Raw genomic sequence first — 10,794 nt, forward strand, 5'->3', positions numbered from 1 at the left:
GTGAAGCAGCTCTTCTCTGGCACTGCCTGTCTGGATAAAGCAGGCACTTGACTTGGTAGCTCACACCTGAGAGACCTAGGGGACCTGTCCTTCCTGGGGACTTGGTGAGGGGGAGCAGAACAAAAGGCTGGTGGAAGGTTCATGGGTAACTGTACCCTTCCCTGGGGATCTCCCCCATCCTGAAAGCCAGCCTGGCCTCTCAACAGGGGCCAGAATGGCCCTCTCTCTGCTGAATGTGATAGAAAAGGGGGGACATGCACAGAAGGAGCTGTTTTCTCAACCCTGTAGATGGGACAATACATGCAAAGACCATCCGAGTCACCCCCAAGGGAGGACTAAAGCATCCAGATCACCGTTGGCCATTGACACCTCACGGACCATCCTGCTTACACTGCACCCCAGCCGTGGATTTCCTCCTCCCTTGGCTAAGTGCTCTTCTCTTTCAGGTGACATTCATGGGGCTTGTGCATAAGTAGGACTCAGGCCTCCTCCCCGTGGGCGAAGGTGAGGGTGGACAGGGAGCACATGTCCCTCAGAAGTCCCCATTCCAAGCAGGGGCAAAGAAAGGAAAGAAATCCCAGTGCTGGTGGTTTCTGGTGCCCACTCCCCGTGCAGAGAAACTGCTGTGGCCAGGGGCCTGTCACAGCAGCCAGAGCGGGAAAACAGCTCTGAATGTTAGAAATCTGGAGGAAAGCACAACTTCAGAGAGTCTTTTTCTAAGAAAAGTCCCTTTTGCTGCCCACAGGGAGTCAACTGCAGATACGGTTTTTAAACATTTTTCTAGAAAGTCAGTCCTTCCTGTCTCCCTTCCTCGTCCCCAGGCCAGAAGCAAATGAGTATTTCCCAGAGAGGAGACAGCAGGAAGAGGAGTTCTGTGACCTGGGTGGGGTTTGCTCACAGGCCTGAGTACCCCAGTATTCATCATCCCCTTCCTCTTGCTTCTGAGGATGTACATGTGCCTCCTGCCTCATTACCCATTGATTCAAACCTTCCCAGCTGTGCCTGCCACATGAATCAGATGGCCCTTTTGAATTCAGACATCTCAGACCTAAAGAGCTGCAGGACATGGGCCTGCCATACCTTAACATGTTGTCTTTCTTGCACACTTTGTCGTTGGTTGGCAGAATCTCTGCATCTCTTTCTCTGTCTCTCTTTTTTTAAAAATCGCTTTATTAAGATATAATTTGCATAACATATGTCTTAGTCCATTTGTGTTGCTATAAAGACATACCTGAGGCTGGATAATTTAAAGAGACAAGAGGTTTATTTGGCATAGGTTCTGCAGATTGTATAGGAAGTATGGTGCCAGCATCTACTTCTGGCAAGGGACTCGGGCTGCTTCCACTCATGGCGGAAGGCGAGGAAGGGAAGCCGGCATGCAGACTCATATGGTGAAAGAGGAGGAGGGGCCAGCCTCTTCTCAACAACCAGTTTTCTTGGGCACTAAGAGTGAGAACTCACTCCTGTGAGAATGGCACCAAGCCAAACACCTTCCTCCTGGCCCCACCTCCAACACTGGGGATCACATTTCAACATGAGATTTAGTGAGGCCAAACAAACCATATCCAAACCATGTAATCCACCCATTTAACAGTAGGTACAATTCAGTGGTTTTTTACTACATTCACAGATGTGTGCAACCATCATCATAGTCAATTTTAGAATATTTTCATTATCTCGAAAAAAGAAACACTGTACCTCTTAGCTATTACTCCCCTATCCTTCAACCACTGCCCCCCAGCCATAAGCAAGCAGAAATTTACTTCCTGTTTCTCTAGAGTCCCCATTCTGGACTTTTATAAGAATGGAATTAAGTAGTATATTGTCACTTGTGACTGGCTCTTTTTACAGCACACAATATTTTCAAGGATTATCTATGTTGCAGTGTGTATCAGTAGTTCATTCCTTTCACACTGCTCTTGATGGGGGTGAGCAGGCTGAGTGTAGCCCCAGTGGAATGGAGGAATAACTACAGAGACCTCCAAGTCCAGGCTCATGAAGAATCTTGCTTTGGATCCAGCCTCGGCATGGTTCATTTCAGATAATTTCACTCACTTCCTCCTTAGGTGGTTGGTAAACTAGAGACCAACGTCTTCCCTTAACTATGATCAGACTGGTGCACATGGTCTTTGTACTCAGCAGACAGGCTTCTCTGCCTGAGGCCACCATCATCTTGTTCTTTCCAAAGGATATCTACTGCTTCCAGGTGTTCTGAATGCCCTTATTCCTGCTGTAAACTCATGCTGACCACGGAGAGCAAGCAAAGGCACTTATTTGCATCCTCTGCACGTTTGTGAAAAAGCTTCTGTGGGGTTCTGTCTGAGCTCTAAATTCTTCCTGGAAGTTTGATAAGGAAACATTCTTGACATCCTTGCACTTGGACACAGTACTGCTGATGCTGTAACTGAAGTTTTAAACTGGTGATAGGTTGGCCTGGACTTTTTATTAATTGAAAGTGACCAGAAATCCATGATTTGTTCAAATGTCATTATGGGACAGGAAGAAGAGATTTGGAAGAATTTGTTTGAAGATAAGCGATTGGACCAAAAAAAAAAAACACCCATAAAACCATTTTATATTTATACCCTGCTGACTTCAGACTGTTCAATACGATGATTACACATTTAAGAACATAGAGGCATAAATCCCATATAAATGTTAGTATTAGTATTCAATTCAGTAGTATATTAAAATAATACTACATTATGACCAAGTCAGCTTTACTACAGGAATGTAAAGGTGGCTCTTTATGAATAAGTGCATTAATGCAATTTGTCACAGCAACAGGTCAAAGGAAAATTTTTGGCAGTAGTTTGGAAACCTGTTCACACAAGACATTTTTATTTCCTTAGCACGGGTGCCACACAGAAACCAATAGGACAAAGGCCATACCTGTTTGGGATGGCTCTTTATGCTGCTTTGATAGACTTATCCTTAGAGAAGCTGTCTTAGTTTGTTTGTATTGGTAAAAGGAATACCCAAGGCTGGGTAATTTACAAAGAAAGGAGATTTATTTGGCTTATGGTTCTACAGGCTGTACAGGAAACATGGTGCAGGCTCTACAAGAAGCTCATCTGCTTCTGGTGAGGGCCTCAAGCTGCTTCCCCTCATGGCAGAAGGAGAAGGGGAGCCTGAGTGTACAGAGATCACATGGCCTGAGAGGAAGCAAGAGAGTGTGGGGAGAGGTGCCAGGCTCTCTTTAACAACCAGTTCTGGTAGGGACTGTAGAGTGAAAACTTACTATTGCAAGAACCTCATGAAGCCGTTCATGAAGGATCCACCTCTATGACCTAACCACCTCCCATTAGGACCCACCTCCAACATTGGGGATAAAATTTCAACATGAGGTTTGGCAGGAATTACACAGAAATGATGCTGGGTGCTTTCCATGTGCTCTATCAGGAATGTCATCTACATTCCTGATGTCAACCCATCACACTATTGTTGATTTAATTTTAATCTTCTCCTCCAATTTTCTCCATTGTGAAGGCACCATTTTCATTATGCCAGTTTCAGAGCCTGTCCTCAAAAACTAAATCGTAAAATTAAATCATAATTTAATCCCTTTTGGAGGAAGATATTTAGGATTTAATTTTGTGCTAAAGAATAACAATAATACAACAACAGCTATCATTTAATGACCATTTATTATGTGCGAGGCACTGTGCTATGCACTTTATGCATCTTAGTTGAGTGCTCAAACCCTGTGAATTATGTACCATTATTATTCCCTGTTATAGATGAGGAAACTGAGCCAACTGTGGTGATGGATTAGAAGCAGGATAGATTATATGCTACCTATTCAGTCTTCTTGAGTACTATTTTTTTTTCCCCATTTAGTAAAAAAAAAAAAGAAAGAAAGAAACTGTAAAAGAAATTAGCCAAAGAGGCTGGGTGTGGTGGCTCATGCCTGTAATCCCAGCGCTGTGGGAGGCCAAAGCAGGTGGATCACCTGAGGCTAGGCGTTCGAGACCAGTCTGGCCAACATGGCAAAACTCCTCTTCTACTAAAAAAAAAAATACAAAAATTAGCAGGTCATGGTAGTACATGCCTGTAATCCCAGCTACTTGGGAGGCTGAGTATCACTTGATACTCAGGGAGGAGAATCACTTGAGTCTGGGAGGTGGAGGCTGCAGTGAGTCGAGATGGTGCCACTGCACTCCAGCCTGGGCAACAGAGCAAGACTCTGTTTCAAAAAAAAAAAAAAGAAAAGAAAAAGAAAAAGAAAAAGAAAAAAGAAATTAGTCAATGAAGAGTTAAAAACACCAAACGGAAGTGGTTTAAGTTCTTCCTTACAGCTCAAGTGATTCTGTTTGTGACAACTAAAGACCCAGAGGTTCCATTTGATGTGTTAGTAGATAATATACCTTAAAATCTACAACCATTTAAAAATTGGGTCAAAGATATGTATTTAAAGCCACCAAAGTTGTCAAAAATAAACCTCACAAAACCTCATTATTTCTACCCATGTTAGGTCAGCTAGTGAAAGGAAAATGAAAGGTAATGGCTAAGAATTACCTTTCCAAATGGCTCAGTCAAAGCCATTTGGAAATTTGCCAGTCCAAGGACCAACCCAAAAGAAACCTCAAATATAATCTTTTTGTACAAAGAAAAGACACACCACAGGCATTATTAAAATGTGAGAACTGGTGGAACCACTTCGATACTGGTCAAAAATCATGAGAATAAAATATTTTCAAATATCCTAGAGAAAGACATGTATTAATTATAAGTTAAACACTGTATCAATCTTTGTTGCAATTCTTAATGAGTGTTTTTATCTGAGTTCGTTTTTATTAAATTTCCCTTGGGAGAGGAATGGCGGATTTACAGATCTTTTACTAGAGCCCATTTATTATGGGCGATTTGCTAAGGCCATAAATTTTGCAGCTGAATGACAATAGCATGGGGGGAGTAGAGCAAGCAGTGGATTGAAGCTGGGAAAGAGGGCAGGACTAAAGGTGGCTTGCCCAGAAAACAGTTTTTACATTTTGATATAGCCCCAAATGACCTGGGTTAAAAGTACCATGTTAACATGTCCTTTGAATGAAAACAGCCACATCAAAATGGACTGCTTCACTCAGATGTCTATCATAACACTCACTCAGGTTCAAAAATTTATGATTCACAGGCTTAACAATAAACACACAGCTTTAGCTCCTTCTGAAGACCTGAAAGGCCATGGATTGGAATCCTGAGTTGTGAGGCCAGTTTCCTGAACCAAGATTCAGAGCTAGCCAGTGAACCTAGCAGAAGGCCCAGTGTTCAATTCCCACTGAAGTTTGGCGTTCTCAATTCCTGTAACTGCCCAAGGGGTTCACCTTGCTTGCTGCCTACACAGACTCGATTCATCAAGACAGGGGAATTGCAATAGAGAAAGAGCAATTTACGCAAAGCAGGCTGTGTGGGAAACCAGAGTTTTATTATTACTCAAATCAGTCTCCCCGAGCATTTGGGGAGCAGAGTTTTTAAGGATAACTTGGTGGGCAGGGGGAGGTCAGTGGAGCCAGGAGTGCTGATTGGTCAGAGATGAAATCACAGGGAGTTGAAACTGTCTTCTTGTGCTGAGTCAGTTCCCGGGTCGGGGGCCACACGATCAGATGAGCCAGTTTACTGATTTGGGTGGGGCCAGATGATCCATCAAGTGCAGGGTCTGCAAAATATCTCAAGTACAGATCTTAGGGGCCGTTCAGGGAGGGTCAGAATCTTGTCACCTCCAGCTGCATGACTCCTAAACCATAATTCCTAATCTTGTGGCTAGTCCTACAAACGCAGTCTAGTCCCCAGGCAAGAAGAAGGTCTGCTTTGGGAAGGACCGTTACTGTCTTTGTTTAAACTATAAACTAAGTTTATCCCAAAGTTAATTCAGCCTACGCCCAGGAATGAACAAGGACAGCTTGGAGGTTAGAAGCAAGTGGAGTCAATTAAGTTAAATCTCTTTCATTGTCTCAGTCATTTTGCAAAGGCGGTTTCATTCCCATCGCTTAGCAGGTAACTCCACTTAAGTGATAAAAACAGTGTTTTATATTTTGTGTGTGTGTGTGTGTGTGTGTGTGCAATACATGGAAATAAATAAAACGTTAATGAAATTTTCAAAAGACAGTTAATTGGTAATAGGGTATGGGGGGGTGAATATAGGAAATACCAGTGTCTTGTTAGGAATGGGATGCCAGAAGTCAGGCGCCTACACATCTAAGTTCGTTACATTGGTGGTTCAGGAAAGTTTTAGAAAGGGTAATAAAAATGGCTGGTTTTCCTTTCATCTATAGTATTACAAGCCTAAGTATTTTTCTGAGCACGAGACTGAGCAGAGGAAAGACCACTTTTCCCACGTGTCCCTGGAGCTACTTACGGTTCTGTAATTAACTTGTGCCCAGTGGGAGGTGGGAGTAAGCTGTGTCCAACTGGGGGAGGGGGCGTGTTCTCCTCTGCCCCTTCCCACTGGCTGGAATGTGGACACATGGTGAGGCATCCTGGACCAGGTGGGCCACAGAACTCCGGTGTGACCAAGAGCAACAAGGAAGAAGACTGTGAAACAGCCTTTGCAAAATTATGACTGAGACCGTGAAAGAGCTCTAACTTAACCAATGCCATCTTGCTTCTAATCTCCAAGCTGTCCTTGTTCTTTCCTGGGCGCAGGCTGAACTAACTTTGGGAGAAACTCAGATTATAGTTTATAGTTTAAAACAAAGACAGTAACAGCCCTTTCCCAAAGCAGACCTCCTTTTTGCCTGGGGACTAGACTGCCTTTGTAGGACTAATATTAGCCACGAGATTAGAAATTACGGTTTAGGAGTCACGCAACTGGAGGCTACAAGATTATGACCCTCCCTAAACTGCTGCTAAGGTCAGTACTTGAGACACTTTGCAAATGCTGCACTTGATGGATGGGGGGGCACCACCCAGATCAATAAACTGCCTCATTTGATCCTGTGGCCCCGGCCCAGGAACTGACTCAGTGCAAGAAGACAGCTTTGACTCACTATGATTCCACCTCTGACCAATCAGCACTCCCGGCTCACTGGCTTCCCCCAACCCACCAAATTGTCCTTAAAAACTCTGCTCCCCAAATGCTCGGGAGACTGATTTGAGTAATAATAAAACTCTGGTCTCCTGCACAGCTGGCTCTGCGTGAATTACTCTTTCTCTGTTGCAGTTCCCGACTTGATAAAGATAAATCAGCTCTCTCTAGGCAGCAGGCAAGGTGAACCCAATTGGGTAGTTACAATTGGACCACTGACAACCTCGGAGCTACAGCTGCTATACCAGCCCAGACTTTTACACTTGAGATAAATTAACTCTCTTTTTTATTTATATGTAGTCATTGTATATGTTTATGGGGTACATGTGATATTTTGAAACATGCATCCACCGTGTAGTGATCAAATCAGGGTCTTTAAGATATTCATCTCTTCAAACATTTATCATTTCTTTGTGTTGGAAACATTTCAAATCTAGCTGATTTGAAATATGCAATAAATTACTGTTCACTATAGTCATTCTATTGTGCTATCAAACGAGAACTTATTTCTTCTACATAACTATATGTTTGTACTCATTAACCAACCCCACTTTATCCTCCTCTCCACTCTTTCCAGCCTCTAGTTACCATCATTCTACTCTCTACCTCCACAAGTTCAACATTTTAGCTCCCAGAAATGAGTGAGAACATGCAATATTTATCTTCGTGTACCTGGCTTATTTCACTTAACATAATAACTTCCAGTTCCATCCATGTTATTGCAAATGACAGGATTTAATTTTTTTATGGATTAAGAGTATTCTCTTGTGTATGATCTCCTCTTTTGTTTAAGCCTCTGTTAGCCTGGGTTCCTGATGACATATCTGGACCCGTGTCCTAATTAACACTGTAGGTAAAGCAAGGATCTATGATCGTTTCCATCTTGTCTCTGTTATGAGGCTGTGAGCTCCTTATGACAATCCCTCCCTACATTTCTTCCAGTTCCTCATGGTAGGCCCAGCACTATCCTAGGCCTTGGACCAGAATAGACCCTTGGGGAGGCTTATTGGATGAATGAATGAATGAATGTATCAGTGTGTTGGGAGCTGGGAGAGATGCATCAGAAAAGCAGTGGGATGAGAGTCACATACCCCATACCCTTGTTGGAATTTGTGTTTGGCTGCTTGTAACAGAAAACCCTAATTTTGGTTAATGACTTAACCAAATAGTGATTCATTTTCCTCAAACGGTAAGGGTCCAGGGGTGGGTGGTTTCTGAATTGGGTTTGGTGCAGTTTGCGGGGGTGGTCAAGCCTAAGTTTCTGCCATTTACTTGGCCTCTTCCTCATGGTCACAAGAGGGCAGCCAAAATCCGACAGTTACATCTCTGTCCCAGGGAAGGGGAAGGAGGCAGCAGGAAGAAGGCAAAAGGGGAAGTCAGCCAAGTCTGTCCCCTCTTAAAGGGCTCAGGCTGCTCCTGCCTTTTGCAGGGCCCACAATAAGAGTACAAGGCTGGGTGCGGTGGCTCATGCCTGTAATCCCAGCACTTCGGAAGGCTGAGGCGGGCAGAACACGAGGTCAGGAGATTGAGACCAACCTGGAACGTAGTGAAACCCTGTCTCTACTAAAAATATAAAAATTAGCTGGGCATGGTAGCACATGCCTGTAGTCCCAGCTACTCGGGAGACTGAGGCAGGAGAATCGCTTGAACCCAGGAGGCGGAGGTTGTAGTAAGCTGAGATCACACCATGCACTCCAGCCTGGGCTACAGAAAGAGACTCTGTCTCAAAAAAAAAAAAAAAAAAAAAAAAAAGTACAAAGGGAGGTCTAGCTACTGTATGTTTATGTATTTAAAAGTTATAATTCAAGCCAACAGGCTACTAAGTAATATATGTTTATCTTCCTACCCTCAAAATGACAAAGGCAAAAACATGTCAAGCTATACTTTTTTTCTCTTGCGCCCAAATTCAATGTGGAATTGAGCTATAGTTTTTCTATGATTGGAAGCCACGAAGCACCAAAGACAATTGAATTTAATTATGACTGAATATATCTGGGATTCTGTTGATGAGCTGGCGAAGTCTGAATGACACCAAGGTATTATAATAAAACCAAGGTATACATAATTCAAAAGTCATGATGTATTTATTCCATACATTATTTTTCTATCATCTGAGCAAAATTCAATAATTATGTTAATATCAACATTTTCACAAACTTGTCTTCTGTTGACCGTAATGCTCTAAAGCAGGGGTCCCCAAGCCCCAAGGTGCAGACCAGCTCTCTGCTAGGAACTGGGGCGCATAGCAGGAGGTGAGCGGCAGGTGAGCAAGCATTACCGCATGAGCCCCACCTCTCGTCAGATCAGCTGAGGCATTACAGTCTCGTAGGCAAGGGAACCTTATCCTGAACAGGGCATGCGAGGGATCTAGGTTGCATGAGAATCTAATGCCTGATGAGGTGGAACAGTTTCATCCTGAAACGATTCCCCCACAACCATGGTCTACGGAAAAATTGTCTTTCAGGAAACCTGTCCCGGGTGCCAAAAAGGTTGGGGACTGTTTGTCTAAAGCAAGGATTGGTCAACCATAACCTGCAGTCCAGTCAACTGTTTTTTGTTTAAAACATTTTAAAGGAACACAATCATGCTCCATCTTTTATATGTTGTCCGTGGCTGTCTTCATGTTACAGTGGCAGAGCTGAGTAGCTGTGACTGGGACTGTATGGTCAACAAACCTAAAATATTTACTGTCTGCGTCTTTAAGAAAAAGTTGCCAACCCCTGATCTAAAGTATTTTTTAAATGTAATTGTAGTCAAAATATACAAAATTTGAATCTATTTTCATTAAGAAGTGTCAGTTAAAGTGAACATGGATGGCCGTGCGTGGCAGCTCACACCTGTAATCTCAGCACGTTGGGAGGCTGAGGCAGGTGGATCGCTTGAGGTCAGGAGTTCAAGACCAGCCTGATCAACATGGTGAAACCCCATCTCTATCAAAAATACAAAAATTAGCCAGGTGTGGTGGCATACACTTGTAATCCCTGCTACTCGGGAGTACTGAGGTAGGAGAATTGCTTGAACCTGGGAGGCGGAGGTTGCAGTGAGCTGAGATTGTGCCACTGCACTTTAGCCTGGGTGACAGAGTGAGACTCCATCTCAAAAAAAAAAAAAAGTGAACATAGAAATTCAATAATTAAAATTATTTTTTGTATACATCTTCTAGAGAAGTTTTTTCCTAAAGAAGTTCAATAATTAAAATTATTTTTTTGTATATATCTTCTAGAGAAGTCTTTTCCTAAAGAAGTCATAATTTAACAAATTAAAAGGTAAGATTCTTTTGTAGTTCACAAGCATGATGATTGCATGTTCATGTGCATGTGTGAGATATCACCCTCATGAACCTTGGTACGATGTCAGCACGTTACCCATCTCACATAAAAATTTTTTTTTAAAAAGGTAAAATACTAATTCTAATTCATGCATATTAACATTACTTAAATAAAGCTAAATTTTATTTAACACGTTTAAATAAATCTTATTAAACATTTCTGTCAAAATAAAACTTGACCTTCTACCATTCAACATCTATGTGATTGCCAGTGCAAAGACTTCGTACCATTCTTCATGCGATTCTACTTAGACCTACATATTGCGGATTTCAGAGCAGTATGAGTTGTTGAATATGGCAACATGTTCTTCAGCTGCCAGATACAATTGCTATGAATGCCCTGTAATTGGTGAGGACCTTCAGAATAGTGGGCTAGAACTTGAGAAGAAGCAAGAAAATAGATGTTTGGGACAACTGGGAAATGCTACTTTGTTGTGTAGGAATG

At 42.7% G+C, this 10,794-nt stretch overlaps 1 non-coding gene across 1 annotated transcript; it reads left to right on the top strand.

Annotated features, from left to right (window-relative positions):
* Positions 1 to 10,292: 10,292 nt before the first annotated feature.
* LOC116270178 lies at positions 10,293 to 10,396 on the top strand. The gene has a single exon (XR_004178104.1). It is a non-coding gene; the product is annotated as a small nucleolar RNA U13 (small nucleolar RNA).
* Positions 10,397 to 10,794: the final 398 nt, after the last annotated feature.

Source organism: Papio anubis, chromosome 13 (assembly GCF_008728515.1).
Source record: "Papio anubis isolate 15944 chromosome 13, Panubis1.0, whole genome shotgun sequence".
Lineage (NCBI taxonomy): Eukaryota > Metazoa > Chordata > Mammalia > Primates > Cercopithecidae > Papio > Papio anubis.